Source organism: Anguilla rostrata, chromosome 5 (assembly GCF_018555375.3).
Source record: "Anguilla rostrata isolate EN2019 chromosome 5, ASM1855537v3, whole genome shotgun sequence".
In the NCBI taxonomy this organism is placed as follows: Eukaryota; Metazoa; Chordata; class Actinopteri; order Anguilliformes; family Anguillidae; genus Anguilla; species Anguilla rostrata.
Genome location: NC_057937.1, coordinates 48,677,219 through 48,695,687, shown reverse-complemented (window position 1 = coordinate 48,695,687; position 18,469 = coordinate 48,677,219). Strand labels below are relative to the sequence as shown.

Below are 18,469 nucleotides of genomic sequence, written 5' to 3'. Positions count from 1 at the left end.
TTAATTCATTTCCCTGTCTGTCAGTTTTTCCCCATAGTGCCAGTTTTTGTTTTGACATTTGAAATAATTTGCATGCAGATGGCTCTGTGAAGTATTTCTCTGGATTCCAAAGGATTGTAAGCTCTGTGTAGTTAGTTTTTTTTTTTCAATTTATTACCTATTAATTGTCACTACTGACAATCCTAAGGGTATTGCATTTGTCTCATTGTGTTTATCTCCCTGTCTCTATCATGTAATGTCTCTATTTATGTAATGTAAAGTGCTAAGTAAAAGTTGTGTAAGTCGCTCTGGATAAGAGCGTCTGCTAAATGCCTGTAATGTAATATGTAATATCAAAGGTGCACAGCTGTGTTTTGCAACTGCCAGTGAATATTGGCTGAAAGACCCATGGGTCACAGTACCCTCAGTGTGAATTGCCAGTTTGCACTTGTAGAAGAATGAGAAACACATTTTGAGACGGATGGTGGTGTTCAGGGTGATAGAGGTGGACTCTCAGACCGTCTGAGTAAAGCGGAATAGAGTTTCACTGCATCACAATAGGCCAGGCTTATGTGTGACTGACTAAGTGGGGGCCAGGTCAGGGTTGGGATCTCTTTACACTAGCTCTTGGCCTTGGGAGATGTCAGCAGTTATGGGGAGAGATACCCAGATGTGGGCAGCTGAATAATGCCATTTTCTGTGCATGTGCTTCAGCAAAAAGGAACCAAATCGATTTACTTTTGTTATTTGTTTAGGACAAAGAAAAGTGGGTGGGGTAAATATGTACGTCACTAAATTAAAGCACCATTCTCTTGACCACTTGATTTCTTCCCCCTTGCCCAGACATACTGGCTCACTGGAACATTGTGCCCGTCTGTTCTTTATTCTCTCAAACACATTCTGTTCATTCCCCCTGAGAGAAATGGAACATTATATGAGAGGGAAACATTTTTCCAAACTGGTAGAGGTAGGTTTTTTTTTCCGCATCTGTGTTCCTAGCATGTACAGCATGTACAAGTACAGAGAAATGCTTTTCTTCGGTTTCCGTTGTTCCCTGCAACATTAGAGGTGTGGGTTTTTATGCAGCATTTATGAGCAGCTCCAGTTCTGGCTTTCCCCTGTTGTAAAACGTGACCTGAAGGCAAACAGATCATTTGTCATATCTTTTTTCGAGCTTTGATTTACACAGGTTTAGAATAAAGTTCACCTGTGCTGTGAGTTTAAGATGATTTAATGATCGCTGACATTATTATGAGGGTGACCTTGCAATCTGATTGTTTAGGAAAATGTGTCAGAGGAATGATGGACTGAAACAATCACTTCCAGCTCTGCTCCTGTTGAGGCATTCATTCCACCTGTGACTGGCGTGAAAGTTACTGGAAAGCAAAGGCAACAGGGTAACAGTACAGCAGAAAGGCATGCGCTGCATCATTTGCGTTAAAAATTAAAATGTAAAAAACGTATTCATGATTCAACAGTGAATTAATAATCAATTAAGACCTTAAGTAGAACGAGTGCTGGGCTAAAACAAAACCCTTCTCCCACACCAGCCCTTTTCGGATAAGATTGGACATCCCTACTTTATATGGATATTTCTATCCTGGTCCAGGAGAGCCACAGAGTCTGCTGGTTTTTTGTTTTTTTCCTTAAGATCAGAGGCCAATTCCGACCCAAGAGACCAGGTGACCTGAGTTAACTTTTGTCAATTTATTTATTTACACATTAAAAGTTAAAAAGGTTTTCAATAGGGGTATTTATTTCAGTATTTATTTATTTTAAAAACTGTCCCTATGCTACCTTTGCCATTCTGTTAATGCGTGGCATTCCATGACTTCTAAGCACAGCAGGAGGTTTTAAAAAGCATCGCATTACTGCCGACGCAGGTCCCAGGCCTCCAGGCTGGTGCAGCTTCCCCGTTGAGGCCCCAAAAGAAGGCTGCGTGCCAGGGGGAGCGAGCCTGGACACCGGGGTGTCTCTTGGACAGGGACCCCGGCGCGTGCCAGCCATGCCAGGAAGGACAACGCCAGTCACGCCTCCACCCGCGCTCGACCGGGCGCCTCGCGCGGGGTGTCCTCCGTTACGTTAGCCCATTTGTTTCGTTAGCAACCTTGCCCAGGGCAACCGGGCATTTGCCGGAGAAATTACAGACTGCTCCAGGGAGCCGTGCCAGGTGACCTGCAACCTTTGCGTTGCAAGCCCAGCTGCACAGAAGCACACGACAGCAACCTTCTTGTGGGAGGGTAATTCTCCCACTTTATTAAATGTTTTGGTGGGGGGGAACAAATCTCCCCGGAGACTAATGACATGTTGCTCGTGGGATCGCATAGATTTAATTAGGTGTTGCATTGGTGTTTTTTTAACTGATTAACTGTGGGGGATAAATGAGAGGACAGACATGGGAAGCCCCTCTGTGGTGCAGAACTGTCTTATACACAGTAGCAGGCTTTGGACTGGGGTGCCGGTATCCTGCCTGTCCTGTGAAATTCCTTGAGATTTGGAACAGGCTTTTAACTGGCGGTAAAGGTCTTGCGAGCGTAAAACTCAGTCAAATGGTTTTGCACAAAATCACTCATCCACATGTCCACACGGTTCCCATGCCGTCGCTCTCAAATGCCTTTGGTGGATGCTGTTATTCGACAGCTAGTAAATGCGTCGGGGTAACTTACTTCAGAAGAAGGCTGTAAAGGGAACCATATAAAAGCAGTATGGTGGAGCACGCTTGTTCTAAAAAGCTCGCTAAGCCTTTGTATATACCCGCTGTGCGGCGAGTCCAGCTATAGTGTAAACCATGGCTTTATGCACGCTTGTGCTGATGTTCGAATGAGCTCTCAGCCGGTCTGCCTGCGACTCCATTCATGGCTATGGAGGGGGAGCGAGCTGAGGCACTAATGGAATTACAGGGTCCTGGCCTGCCTGCCAGCCAGAGCACAGCTAATTATTCACAATCTTTTTTTTTTCCATCTGGAGCAGGGGAGGGCAAATATCTTGCTTTGTATAGTACAGAGGCGGAGCCACAAACTCCGTTTGGGTTTTACTCCGCACAGATTCTCCATGGTCTCAGATTAAATTGTGTCTCTCCTCGAGACTCCTGGCCTTTTGACCCCCCACGGGGAGGGTGCTGGTAACAGCTGCTCCGCAGATGTTGTCGAACTCCCGAAATCCGCAGTTGAAAGAGGATCCGATAGGACATGGGGGCAGGGGGGCGGTTAGAGAATAACAATATTGAATGTGGCCTTTTAACTGAAGTTTGATCCTTTTTCAGTCATTCAAGCCAACTAAAGCTGTGACACAAATCAATGCTCTTATCGCGCAGTGCCCTTTAACCCCAGCATTAGTGTTATTTGACATTGCTTATAATTCATCGACCATGTGCATTCTATGCTCAAGCCCAGAGTTTTGGTTACGGCTGTGTGAGATTTTACTGGTCAAGATAAATGGTCATGGCTTTGTGTGAAAAAGGAGCGCTCTGAGCCATAGAACTGGAACATTTTTAATAATCAAGGTGCGCTACTCATCTCAGGAATAAGGCTGTTCCTTATTTCTTAGAGGAACACCAGGGAGCATCTTGCACCGCTGTTCTTTTGATAGATGACGTCAGCAGCCTGGTTGCGAGGGGTGACTTTGCTTTGAGCGCTCTGATCATTAAGAGGCAGCCTCTTGTTTGGTGGTGGTTTTGCCCTGGCTTCTCTCATAAATCACTATAACAGCAACATCTGTAGCACTGATGCTTATAAAGGACTGCAGTCACCAGAAAGAGAGGAACACTGATTTAATTTCCTCCTTTCTGTGTGACTGTGCTTTGGGCCAAATTGTATGGAACTTGCATACGTCAGCTGTGTTTCCTGGGAATAACACCTAGTTTCTGTTAGCTAGTTACGCATATTCCTGAGCCATGTTGGGTCAGTCAGGTAAACAGCAGGTGAAACAAGAGCTCTGGATCTCTGCTGCTATTTTACTGTTCCTACTTCAGATAGTAGCCAGCTGGATTGTCCTGTCTGTCTGTCTGTCTGTGTCTCTGATGGATCACTGAAAATTGTAATTGAAATGAAAATCTTGTCATTGAAATGAATATTAAATTGCTCTTAGGCATTCATTGATTCAAAATAAATAATAAAATATATTTTAAATATGTTAGCATGAACAGTAGTAATACATGAATATGAACTTATGGTAGGTTTGGCACTGATTCCCCATTACATGCACATTACTTTTTAATACCAAGAGGGCAAACTGATGAATTGAAACGAACTGCATGTTTGTGTGTCTGTGCAAGCGCTAAGTGCTAATGTTCCACGAGTAGTGTTAATCTTCTTAGTCTCTACTTTACACTTGTACAACATGCTCAGTTTGTTGCTTGTTCATACAGCTAATTGGATATGTACATCAGTGAACTCAGAAAGCTATTAAATGTAAAGTGTATCTCCAGTACGTACATATTGCTTTGCTCGTCTGGTCACCCTATCGTGAGCTTGAATAGGATGGAGACCTTTTTGAAGGAAACAGGCAAACCTTTTCCGAAATATGTGAGATGCTGCATTATAACAGAGGTCTCTGACTGCAGAGACCAGTGGATTATGTAATCTGTTAACCTGCATCAGTGACCTCTGCTTGGCAAAGCACAGGTTCACTATCAGTGTCTTGCCCTGGAAACCCCTCTTACCCACCCTAAGGTTGTTGGGTGTAATGTTGGTCATTTTGCTGTTCTGTAGAACTTATGGTTCTGGTCCTTGTGACTGCTAATGATGTTTTCATTATTTAGTTCTGTTTTAATTCTTTTTTTTTTTTTACTTTTCTGTTTTGCTTGTTTCCTGATGGTGCTGATCTTTCATATAAAAAATCCATGCGCACGTTTGGCTTGTTTACTTTACTTGGTTATCATGGCGATTGGGATGGGATTTAAAAAGCATAAGGGAACTCTTTTGACCTTTTTTTACTGTACACTGTTAGGATCCTTTCTTCAAGCTGCCGCTGCCATATTAATCAAAACTCATCTGCATGGAGTTTAGAAAAATAAGCAGCTCACCACATTGCGTGGGGTCTTTTAAAGGATCTTTTTGAAGTACTGTACAAGCTGCCATTGGATTGGCTGCTACTGACAGTTTAGATGTTCCTATGAAGCTTATCAAGTAGGCTACTCTGCTGAGAATTAGCCTAACGTTTACGTTTTTATTAACTGAGGCTTTCCTCTATAGTTACTTACAGCAGTATTTTGTGGAGGGTAGTCTGCAAGTGCAGTCTATAGGATTCTGTATGAAGAATTGGTTTGGAGACCCTCCACATATGATCACTGTTCTAATAAAACACAGTAGGCCAGTCAGTTGTGTTATACTTGTAAAAGGAGGGTGCACAAAGTTTTGAGAACAGGGTGCCTGTTTGGGGGGGGGGGGGGCAGTGTTAGGCTAATTAAAGTTTTTTTGTGAACAATTGTATTTGCAGAATGTAATATATTTATCCCATTTTGAGCATACGTTATAGCTTGTTACCCATGTTGTTTATTTTATGCAGCCTTTTTTGGTAATCTCTTATCAACAGTGCCAATAACTGTGGAACTATCTGTAGTATGGTCGTCTTCTTTCCCTCCCTTGATTCTAACTACGTTCATGCGCCTTCTTGCTGTATTTAAGAATTAAGCTAGTCTGCCATGAAAAGAACCATAGTGTGACCGTGTAGGTACTGTATAGCCTACTTATTCCTACCTCCAAGGGAAGTGAAGTGTTTGTAGCCATTAGAAATAATAACAGCCGCGCTTTCAACGGTGTGTAGCCTATATATGGATGTATAAATCAAAACCACAAACACTTTGATGTGATTGCAGTGTTTGAGGTGTGAAAAAATGTCTCCTCTCTCTAAGAAAAAACATAATGAAAACACTTGTTTGTGTCTCTTTTTATGTTACAACCCAGAGCAGAACAGGGTGCTGTTTGAAATTAAGAATGTTTAGTTAACTGAGAAAAAACTGCTCACTGAACAATGGGAGCTATGTGGGAAATTGGCAAAGTAAAATGTCACCTCAGTTGTGTATAAAAGCTATAATTGTGGAAAAATGAGCTGATGTACCGCAGGCCGAAGCCGTCTTGTTGATAGGAAGCAAATTTGCAGTTAAAATGATTTTATCGGTGTGGCATTTCCACCACGGAAATGAACAAACAAGAAGACACAGAATCGGGGATGCTGGCTCCGGCACGTTCTGCCATTTATTTATTGAAATGCCTCCGCTCATTGTTCAGCTCGTGCAGACGCGACGGTGCGCGGTGTGGGGACCGTGCGGCTCTGCATTAGGCAGATGTCGGTGCGGCCGCGCTACGCGGGGCGCTGCCATTCTGAACGAATGGCTTGGTTAGCGGCAGGCACAGGAGCGCACCTCCCTCCCTTCGCCGAGCCCGCGTTCCGGTGACCCCCACTTAGCTAATTGCGTAGCTGTGTCAGCAGTAATAAAACGCCAACGGACACTTAGCGGGCCTCATTGAGTGATCAGGGCTTAATGCAGCGCCCCAGATGGTGACAGATTTATGTCTGGGAATGACTGGCAAAAACCGGATTGAAAAGAATCCCCGCCTCATCTATCCAGAATATTCCATGTCCGCTGTGACCTTGATCGCCTCAGACTATCTTCAGATTGGTGGTCATGTGTCCTAATAACAAAATTGATTAATGGAAAAGGGTATTAAGAGGTTTAGATTTTCAGACATCACTTTTGGAAAATGTGCTTTTAACCGTGATTTGTCCTGAAGTTCCAGCAGATCTCATTCCTTGCTATTTGGGAAGTTGAGGATGTGTATCCTTTTTGCACATTAATCATTTGTACAAGGTGTTTTTCTGAGTTAAGACTGATTGAAGGACTGAGACGGTTTGGTTTCCCTTGTGACACAACGAGAGGAACTAAAGAAGGAAGCTAGCTAAAGGAGAGGATTTGAATCTCACCTCACCTGCTGAAACATGACCACCTTTAATGGGGTAACTCTACACTGGCCCATGGTATGAATTTCAGCCAGCAGCTAAATCTTTCTCCTCAATGACAGTCTTAATAGGTATGGTCTACACCTTTTATTTCCCTCTAACAATACCCTTTTTACATCCCTTGGGTATAAAGATTTGTATATCCTTACAGTAAAGCTGAAGAAAAATACTGTTGTAATACTGCAGACAAAGCCACAGATATCAACACCGTCTCTGCTGTAATTTTGGAAAATAAATAAATAAAAAAGCCACTGATGTTTTTATCCACCGGGACAGGGGAAAGTTCTTTATCCCTGCAATGGAATCCCCTACATAACATCTCACTCACACTCAGAGGCTGCAATTGGGCCCGTTTCCATCAGAGGTAATAGAGTCAGCTCTTAAGAACTAATGTGGAAAAATGACATGATGGCCTCAGTGGAAACAGGTGTAGCTTTTAACCTGGAGAGTGTGAGCTTTATACGCTTTGTGTGATGTTAGATTTGATATCCTAATCAAAGACACACATGTGTGCCTTCTTATTCACATACTGTAAGGAAAACCTAGCCATTGATGATTATTGGCAGCAGTGATTGATGATTGGTGTAATCTACTGAGAGACCCAGGAATCAGGAATAGGCAGCCGGTCATGTTCTCGTAAACTTACACCAGCGGGTTGCATGCCTGCATACGTGCATGCCTGAATGGCTACTCATGTATTGTCCTGGAGGTAGGTTGTATCAGGAGTACCTCAACCCTGGTCTTGGAAGGCCACAGTGTCCGCAGGCTTATCTTCCAGGCATGCAGATAACTGCATATTGCACTTATTGTCTTTAATAAACAGATTTAATTGACCTACATTTGGGGTATTGGTGCGGGATTCGGTAGTTTAATGAGAGCTTCATCAAGGAGCCCATGGTGTAGATCTAGACTGTAAAATGGTCTTTAATTTCTAAGTGCCGTACCTCTGATAGTTTCAAGATCAGGCAGCGGTACAAAAAGTTTGTGTGGAAGCCTCGTGAGAGCGAGAGAGAGGCTGATGATCTTCCCTGAGCCGTTTAAGCCATCTGTGTACATCTGGTGCAGCTCACTCATATTTCTGGAGGAAAATCAGGGACTCCAGTGACCTCAATGGTATGCTCTTCTGCTCTCCAGCGATTCTTAGTGGTCTCTTTAGCATGGGGGCTAACTGAGAGAGTGGACTACATATGTGCCCACAAAGTAAATATGCGTGCCCACTGGTACCTTCTCGCAACAGCGGTGACATTTGTAGCAATTTGGCGGATGCCTGTGGGGGTGGAGGTACTGGACATCAGTCAGACTCAAAGGAGCAGGGAGAGTAAGATGGTGGGGCAGAGTGAATGAGAAACGCAAAGTGACAGAGACTGCTCGTGGCCCAGAGCTCGCTCTGCAGCGGCCATCTCCACCTCCTCCGTCACTCATCGCTGCTTCACTGTCACACTACCCACTGCGGGAGTCTGCCGATTAATTCTGCTGCGCTTAGCCTTGCAATGGGCGTCTCAGGCTTGCTCTTAGCTAATTGCTGCAGCGCATGACAAATCCTTCCAGTTTCGGCTCTCTCCTTATTTCTGCATACCCTGCTCCTTTGAAAGCAGAGTGGTGCCAAACTGGGTACCTGCTTACAGTATGCAGGATGACATATGGCAGTTGGCAGCCAGGAAAACAAACTCTTTTTTCCAGTGTGCTGATGGACTTAGTCACTGTGCAGAACTGAAATGGAGCCAAGCACTGACAGAGCTTGTTCTCCGTGTCTACTCTCCTCCTCCTCCTTTCTTTCCTCCCTCTGGAAATGGCTCATAAAATCACACGGTTGGATCACAGCGTTACATGTGTGTGGCTCTTGAGCCAAATGCAGTATATCGTTCTCCACACTGAAGTCATAAGCCAGAAAATGTGGAACAGCCCTACAATATTTTGTTTTGTATTATGCTGTCTTCAGTTATTATTTTTGCATTTGAATGCAGCTCAAAACAGCTTGTCTAGACTAATGGACAAAAAAGAAGCAACAAATGAAAGTGGAGGAATGAATAAGTACTACTATTACACAAACTAGGCTATATTTAGTATGGTTCTTTTCCTCTGGCATGCTGATATCAAAAGGCAGAATGAGTGAATTTGTTATAAAAGGAGCATCAGCAACAATATGGTTTCTTTCATCCACCCCAAAGGCTGCTATTGAGCTCCTTCCATGCAAGAATGTAGGTTCACCACCCCCACCTCCCCCTTCCACCATAAATATTATATTTACTGAACAGATATTAAACTCAAATTACATCCATATTTGTTTGGTCGTAGGATTGAAATCTATGGATGTTGTTTAGCTACACCCCTTAATATTTACATGGTACAATAAATCAGAAAAAAACAATCAGACAGTGGCAGACAGAGAATTTTACAGTCGAAGCACACTGACCTGATTTTCTGTCCGTTAATAGGGTATCTGTAGTGTCAGTTTCGGTGATTCTCTGTTTCTCAACATTATTTGTGCCCCAGTCTCTGTGTAAAACTCCCCTGAATGATGAGGAGTTGATCACGGATACTCAAATCTGGCCCCCGAGGCCAGTAGTACTGCTGGTTTCCATCTTTCCCTCTAATCAGTGTTGCCAGATTTGAAAACTGTAAACCCACCCAAAGCCATTTGTTCCCGCACAATAACATAAAAAGTAGCCCAATTGGGATCTGGCAACACTGCCTCTAATAGGGACGGATTTTAAAAGTGCGACAGCGGGTGACCCTGGCCAATCAGTGGCATTAATCAAGCAGTTAACTGTCAGGTAGAAAAGAAAATCAGCAGTTCTACCGGCCCTGCGGGCCAGATTTGAGTATGCCTGGCGTAAATCAATTCCTAATATCCGTAAGGTTACAGAGCACACTTTGTCTCATCGCACTCCAATTTATTTCACAAATGTAAATGTAAATATATATATATATTTAATAGAACAGATTACTTATGAACAAAAAAAGTTTAATTTACAATTCCTTTTTATTGTAAATTTGGGAAACTGTATTGTCATGTCGTCATTTCCACAAAAATTGTCCTTCCTTTTTTCATTTGTCTTTAAGAATATAATTTCCAAGTGATTGTATTTAGCATAGACTGTAGCGGTTTAGTATAGCACCGGTGTAAATTGTCTTTTTCTTGGTTCTAAGTGTGGTCGCTTTTGAAACGGAGAGGTGCCATAATGGTAATGGGTAAGAGGAGGAGAATTGCAGGATACGCAAACAAAATAATGACCGCAATAAAAACTTCCCGCAGGCAGACAAACTTAACAGTGTAAACGAAACGTTCGCCTGAATTCTGTGGAGGTATCTCTTTCTACCCCCTCCCTCCCTCCCTTCATTTTACTTTCTCTTCCTTCTCTCTCTGTTCCTCTCCCTCAATTCATCCCGTGTCGTTATCAAGGATTATTTTTCATACCATGGGCTTTAATATTCGGGGGATATTTTTACTCTCATCGTTTTTGTTTTACTGCAGTTTTATTTGTGTTGCTGTTCATCCCATGTCAAAACTTTGTTCCTCTGTTATGGATTTGACAGAAGCTTAAGTGAGCAGAATTTCATGAGCAGAAAACAGGAAATTAATGCTGTGGTTTCAGGAGGCTTGTGCTTTACTGTTATTTCCCCTTCTCTGTGCCCAAAAACACTGCAGGAGCAGGGTCAAACTGATTGGCTGATGGACTGATTGTTTATGAGTGGAGGATTTTCATCATTTTGTCTTGGTCTGTTGCACAGTGCAAACCACTTGTAAAGATATCATGTCCTGGATGATTTTATTCAAATATAAGTGATATAGGCTACTATTTGAAGCAGAGTGTATTTAGCTGAATGGAACACACAGCGTGTAAAGAAAATGTCTCAATTTTCTGGCATATTTTGTTGACATCCATTAACACAGTTTGTAACCAAATACAGTGGTTGGAGCACTGCTGGCAGAAGCAATCTAGCCCATGAGCAGCAAGCAGTGCTGCGTCTTTGGGTAAATGTATCAGCCACATGGCAGCACAGTCAACTGAAATAAAGAACTCTTTTTTTTTTTGACCACAGTGGTTTTAGGAATGAAAGTCATTCTGCTAGATTACCGTCTTAGTCTAAATTTACGGCCAAACACGCGACTGCTGTCGATGACATTTTTGACACATTAGTGAACCGTTTTAACTCTCGTCATTTCGTGATTTGCAGCGGTCATGAAGCACAGATACTGTATTCAGACTTTGGTTACTTCATATTGGGTTATGCCATATTTTACATGCCTCGTGATGTTTCCAATATTATGGAGGCTTTAGTGGGAATATTTTAGCCTGCTCCCCTACAGAACTGGGGTTTGCAACCGTTTTGGATCCAGGGACCCCCCACCCAGGTTCAAAGGCATCCAGGGGACCCTTCATAGTATTTTAAAAAGGGTTACATCATGTTTTCCTATATATGCATATAGTCATTGCATATACAGTCTGGCCAGGGACCCCCTACAGTATTTCTAAGGACCCCCTACAGTGCCTTCAAGGGCCCCCAGGGGCCTGAGTCAATAGAATATTGAATATAGCAGTTTTTATGGAAGTAGCTTTGTTTTACATTAAACAGTCCCCTTGTGTTCTGGTATCTAGTGGATACCTGGTAGAGAGTATTAGCCTACATGCTGTTGAATTGATCAGAGCTCTTTAAAAAGCAATAGCTGTCCTAATCCCTATACTTTTACTGTAGTACTGACTGATTGGTGTAAGGTTTTTATATTTTTAGGTAAGAGTTGAAAATAGGCTTTATGAGAATTTTATTTGAAGTGCCCGTGTCTTACATTTAAATTCATTGTTGGCAGGAAACTTTAATTAGGCTATGTAAATCTAAATGCACTTTCTGGATTGCGAGGATTAAGAATACAAGGAGCCCAATGCATGTGTGCAGTGCAGTCACTCTTAAATAGCATTATGGATGCACCAGTGCATCTTGTTATGAAGGCAGCGTGCACTCACTGTATTAAATTTAATTAGGAAGCCTTTTCTAAAATGTGTTTGTTATCAAGAATATCGGCTTTGGGCTTTCAGAAAACAAGGCCCGCAGAACTTTTTTGTTTTTTATTTTTTAAACTCATGCTGCCCCCACCATTATTATTTGTTTGCCTTTCTTAAATTGACAAGTTGATACAGCAGCAATATAAATGATTTTATTGTGATTTCTTTTTAGTGAGAAGTTTATTGTGATTTATTGGATGTGAGTGCAAACATCACATCCCTAATGGAGGAATTGTCCCATTTTTATATTAGGTAGTGCTCCTTACCTAATTGTTATGACCTATCCAGCCATACGTCTGTCCAGCATGGTCTGGCCAAAGGGAATTTTGGCACAGTTGGCTGTTCTTGTGATTTTTTGTTGGCTTTTTTCGCCTGCAGTCAGGTGTGACTAAGGTAAATGGAAACGTGTTGTGGAAGCTGGCGAGCAGAAATGAAGCCTGAATTGCTTCATGGATGCAAGACTTTCGAGGTTAATGTGTTCATAATGACTTCATATTACACTGATGGGGGGAAGAAAATGAAAAAAGTTGTAGTTGAGTACATTTTTTTTTTTTAATTGAGGAATGTGCCAATTTCTCATTTTGATATTTGTCTGTCCATGTGGTACATTTGGCATTTGGGGGGGGATTTGATCCACTGCCTGGGGATATCCCGCTCAGTATCTCTGTCTGCAAGTTGTCATGACAGAATTTCTGAAATACAAGGCCCGTCCAGTCACCCAATTACGTTACAGTTCCACAACAGCTCCCCAACAGTCCATGCACCCCCTGCCCCCCAGCCCTGGAGCAGAGGGTGCTGAGTTTGAGGCCCTTTTTTGTCCGAGACTTGAGAGGAGGAAGACTGGAATGTGATCATTTTCCACTGAAGGATCCTTTTCATGTCCCCTGGCCTTCCTGCATCAGTCACAGGGCTGTCACTGAGTGGGCCTTGGCTGATGTCACGAGCACCAGCACAGACAAAAGTGCTCATTATCCACACAGTGCTTGTGTTTCTGTAGCCACGGGCCATCACGTGCGGCCTGGGTAAAAATAGGAGTTCCCGCGAAGGCACCATCGCTCCTTCTCTCTCTCTTTCTCTCGCTCTCACGGTCTTTCGCTCGCTCTCTCGCTCTCTCTCTCTCGCTCTCACTGTCTCTCGCTCACTCTCGCTCTCTTTCTCTGACCTCATTTGCATCTCTCCTTCACATGCAGCTCTCTTCTACAGTGTATCCTCTGCCTTTCTCTTTGTACCTCCTTTCACCAGGATATTCTGTACAAACTCCAAAGTGATCCTTACTGTATTTGTCCACACCAGCAGCTGTGTTTATGTTTGTGTACATGTTTCTGTCTGATATGCGTGTGTGTGTGTGTGTGTATGTGTGTGTGTGTGCTCGTGTTTCTCTGTGTGCTGACCGTGTGTGTGTGTGTGTGTGTGTGTGTGTCTCATCTGTCTGCAGCATGTCTGTGTTTGTGTTGGTGATTTGTGTTGTGCATTTGGCAGTCTCTAAGCTCATTACTGTAATCAGGTTAAAGAGGAGGGGGATCTTAAAGGATATATTCTTTCAGGCTCTTGTCCTGCATTGTGTCTCCATATATGTCAGACCCTTCTTTCAGAAGCTTCATCAGATTAACAGCCTCCCCTACAAATGGTGAGCTCCTATGACAACAGACTGGCTTTCCAATGGCACAGATAAGTCATGGCACCACACACTTGTCTCCTGGAGTCGTCTCTTATAAAACATTTAAAATGGGTTACACTGACTCAGTTGCGGTGCAGGGTATACAGTGGCATTTAACTGTAGGTATGCAGTCATCGTGACTTTCTTCTAATTATTGTATTAATTAACTTCAGGCCTCCTGGAATGATGAATTTCCCCCCAAGTGTCTTTTGTTTGCGAGCACTCCTTATTAAATTGACTGACATATGGCAAACTTCAAATATCAGGAGATATAAATACACTCTCCTTTATTTCTTTTTCCAATGGGGCAAGATCTCGATGGAATAATGTTCCACTTTTTGAACAACTTGTGACATACTTTTTTAAGGGAACATTGTTGCCTCAACATGGAAACCTGGGACAAAGGATTTTCTGGTACCAGGTCTGATTGGCATCATGGTTTTGCCGCACATGTTTAGTTTGCTTTCAGGAACACTGCACCGGGTACAAACTACAAACAGTCACGTCTGTGATTGTGCACCAACTGGGCAGTGGGATAAACAAGATGTGGTTGGTAGCTGCCCTTATTCAGGCCTCAAAGTGTAACTTTTAGAAAGATTACTGTTGTTCACTTGGTTTTAGTGTTGTTTTGCCAGACCAGGATGAAGGGAAGGTCTGTTATGTATTATAAAATAAAATTCTATAAAATAATCAATCAAAGACAAGCAGAAGAATCTCATGCTATGTTCTGGATTTTCTGGATGAGAGGAAAGAGCTTGGGTTCCTCTTCATGGTTCATACATTTTCTTTCATCCTGGGTTGGCAGATGTTTGCGGTTCTTAGCAGAGAATTTGATTGATCTTATGATCAAGAATTTATGCAGGCTTCTTCTAACACAAGGTGTCTGGGACTGTTCCACAATGCTTATTTCTTTTGCACCACACCAGATGTTGCAACAAAGATATCTGATGGTCAGCATAAGTAAAATGATAAATTATGGTAAATGCTATCTTTTGTTAAATTGCCTGCTGTCTGTGTGGCACACAGTTATTAATATTAATTAATTATTGGAAATTACTGCAACTTGTCAAACATGATTTTCATCTTCCTGTTCTTAAAGCGCTCTTTGTTTCTTTTCAGCTGTAAATATCTGCAGAGATCCTTGGCAGTGTTACCTCCAGCAATAAGGTAAGACTGAGCATTTGCTTGTTATCTTACCGTTGAAAAAACACAGGATTGTGCTCCCATTTCAGTATTGTACTGTAGCTGCCTGCTTTGGTGAAATTGTATACCAGCATATAAAAATAGCAATTTCCCATTATGTTTTGATGCCTGCACAGCATTGGCTATTTCAAAGAGTTCATTTCAAACATTTGAGCTCTCGAACCTTGAAGTTTGCCCTTAACGAGTCCGGTGTCTGCGGAGATTTGTGACAGAAGCTGCAGTAAGTGACGGCTGACTCTGTCAAGAGAGCGCAATGAAATATTCAAGGCCCTGTGTCACGCTTAATGCAGCCCCGATCCTCCAAGTGGCGTTTCTGTAGTGCGGAAAATGTTGAGAATTGGAGCCACCGGAAGCACCCGTGGTGCAGGCTCGCCCAAACCACGGCCGCCCTGGGTGACCAGTGGAACCGGAGGGTGAAATGGAGAGACTGGGGCCAACCTGTATGGGAAACCTATCGTGTGCTGTGGTTCAGGTCCAGACGGGCACCACCATGGGCCTTATCCATCCGCAGCTGAAGGGCCTCAAAGCTACAGAGAGGCCTGCATCCAGGCCCGCTGCCATGCCTGCTCATTAGTGCGAGCAGTGAAATGGTGCATGTGGGAGGGAGGGCTTCTTGTAGGTGTTTGGTGACTGTATTAATGAGCTAGCAGATGGCTTCCCAAACAGGGCGGTGTGTGGTAGAGTGGGCCTCAGTGCGGGGCAGGGCAGGGTTCATGCCTGTCTGTCAGGCAAACTCCTCCGGGTGGGTGCAACAAGAGTCATCGAATGTGCATTGGAACTCTGTGGGATTCATTTCAGCAGACTGAAATGACTTCACTTTGCGCCATGGATACTCGGAGTGGGCGGAGATTTGTGGGATGTAAGTGGAGTTCTCACAGCAGGAGATCTTGAGCATAACCAGTGTTCCTTTCACTTAATTGAAGGGCGGATGACTTTATATACTGCGGTAGTGCTGGTGCTGGTTTTGTCTGCATGAAACAGAAGGATAACAGTGAAGGTGCATGCTGGGCCGGTCATTAGCACTGCGGTGGGTGGTCTGGGGACCAGACAGAGGCTGGGGCAGCGGTAATGGCTGTCAGCTGTCAGCACGCGACAGGCTGCAAGCGCAGTCATTGGACCTCTGCGAGGACGAGACTTCAAACACTAGAGCCGTCCCATTTTTCCTGCTCCTCTTAGATCCGACTCCAGGGGTTTTTAGTTTCCGTTCCCCTGGGGTGTGAAACATCGGACCACCACCCACGAGAGGGGGGAGTGGGGGGGGGGGGTGTGTTTCAAGACTTTCATCAGGCAGAGGTTTGGAGGTGTTGATTGTGAAAAGACAGGTTGTGTGAAAGCAGTGGAATCAAACGTTTCAGGGCCACAAGGCCTGAAAAGTTAAACTGCCCTTGCCCGTCTTTAATTAGAAGTTATAATAAAGGCATGATTGATATAGTTTCTTGTTAGTGTTTCTCTCATGACTTCTGCTTGGGGAAATGCATACAGGTTTGTGATCTCAAGTAATTGCCAGTACCAGACCTGGAGTACCCTGCATGCTCAGTGTAGCCTCATGAAGCAAGTCATTTGTTCTGAAGAAAAGCTACTGTTTATACTTTTCCAGCCAATTTAAACATTTGTAGGCACCTCTGTGTGAAGAAGGCAAATCCCCATGAAGCATTATGTGCATGCTGTCTGTTTTATGAGGCTTTCTGCTCACATTTTAAAACACTTTGTTTGCTTTTCGTTCTGCTGTTTCCTTTGGAAACGTGCTGGTAAAGCCTCATCAATATGGAGAGCGAATGCAGTGGCCATATCTCTCAAACTGATCCAGCTGGGCGACCTTGTCTGGCTATTTATAGCCTGTGTCCTGTACTGTAATTCTGTCTCTTATTTACTGATCTGTTTCAAGGTTTTTTTTTTTTTGTCCTTTTATCTTGTGTATGCTTGTCCCTTACCTGTAAAGCAAGTATATTTCCTCTATGCTATTCCCTTCATATCTGTATACCTGATAATGCTTGTTGGTAGTTAATTTGTAGACATTTTGCACACATTTGGGGAATGCGAAGGTTCAATGTGATATGTTATGTTGAGGCCATTTGCTAAACCTTGGCTTGTCTTTTTCATGGCTTTCCAATGCCAAGGTGTTATTTGGTCATTGGGTGCTGTGTATTTCCTTCTGGATGATGAAGTTAGCCTGTATGCAACAGCTACAGTAAAAGCATTGGCAATCTCTGCCATTTTGGGTCTGTTTGGTCGCCTCATAAACTGTACAGTTTCACTCAGTTTCCGGGCCTGGTCTGGTTGTGGGACAGTAATTGGTCTCCGGCAGTAATTATCCGTGGCCTGGGTCTGCGTTAGCGGTTTCCCCTGGAGCTGTGTGAGAATGTGGGCTAGGAGAAGCAGCTGTGCACCAGCCAGCCCAGTTCTCACTGTGAGCCCGGTGCTTTTAACCGGTTCTTTCGTTTCTGCTACTGACTATTTAGGGCCACATGGAATCAGACCCCCTGGATTATCACTCTTTTTATTTTTTTTATTTGTTTTTTTTATAAACAAAGTTGGCATGTGTCTACATTTGACATGGTGACCATAGAAGCACCACACCTGTTTGCCTTAAGCCAATCTCAGTTATGAATAATGATAATTAAAATTCAGAAGTGTTCACACATCCTGATTTATAATTCTCCTATGGTGATCTGTGAAGAATTGTTGCATGAGAAGGGAGTGCTCTTGTTGGTAACACATTATAATATATTGCATGTATCATCAAATGTGGTACAGCTCTCTGAGTGTTATGAAGGCTTCGTTTGGAGGCTGAATTCATTGCAGGCTGTGAGGTGTTTAATAAAGTGCTTCATACTGCTTCAAAGTATTGTCCAGCCAGTCTTCTGATATGTGAGCACTTCTGAGCACAGATGGGCCTCCTCTGGCTTGGAAATCATGGGTCTTTTGTGACTGTTTAGAGCCCTAGGTTTGTGTAGTCAGTATGAAGTTTGTCCCAATGGAGTTCCCCTCTGATTAAGTAAGCTCATAATTTTTAAATCACTCTTGATTTTCTTATTATTATTCTAATAAAATCATGCAAGTATTACCAAACACCTACACACTGGAAGCAGATGTTCAGTGTAATAACCAGAGCCAGGAAAAAATATGAATCATCGTTACATGACAGCTGATATTATAGCGGAAGATTTAATGGTTGCATAGTTCTAAATCGCTCTATTAAAAATCAATTCATTATTTCTACTCATTACATAAATTCAGGGTTGGCAGATTAAGTGTTGTTAGATATAATCACTGAAGTGAGCTCTTCATGTTTCTCCATTTTTGTGCATTTCTTGAGCTTAAGCTAAAACTAATAGATGGTTTTGCTAAGCTAAGACTAATAGGATGGTTTAATTGTGCATCTTTGAAGTTGAAAGTAATGCTATGACTGCTACCTGTAGGCTAATTAGTTCATTTAAATGCTTTGCAATGGTCACTAAAAACTGGACTGATTTGAGATCGCTTCATTTAACACCTTTTTATTTTTGGTTGGCATGATGAACATCTTGGAGTTTTTAATTAGTTTCCCCACTGTGAGTGAGTGAGGCCTTACCTGTGAATAGGTCTTTATTGTCGGCCCAGCAAAGGCTTGACTGACCTGCAGCAGTCATGGTAACTGGCAGAATGGACGATGTGTAAATATTTAGTCAAC

General features: G+C 43.0%; 1 protein-coding gene across 4 annotated transcripts in view; it reads left to right on the top strand.

Moving 5' to 3' along the window:
- Window positions 1-18,469, top strand: part of LOC135255511 (talin-2) — a 114,272-nt gene that overhangs the window by 16,061 nt on the left and 79,742 nt on the right. For 3 of the 4 annotated variants that reach the window (XM_064336777.1, XM_064336780.1, XM_064336779.1), the window contains exon 2: window positions 14,716-14,763. The gene's annotated coding sequence lies outside the window, so the exon portion shown is untranslated. The remainder of the gene's footprint in view (window positions 1-14,715; window positions 14,764-18,469) is intronic. The other variant, XM_064336778.1, reaches the window with a different exon arrangement.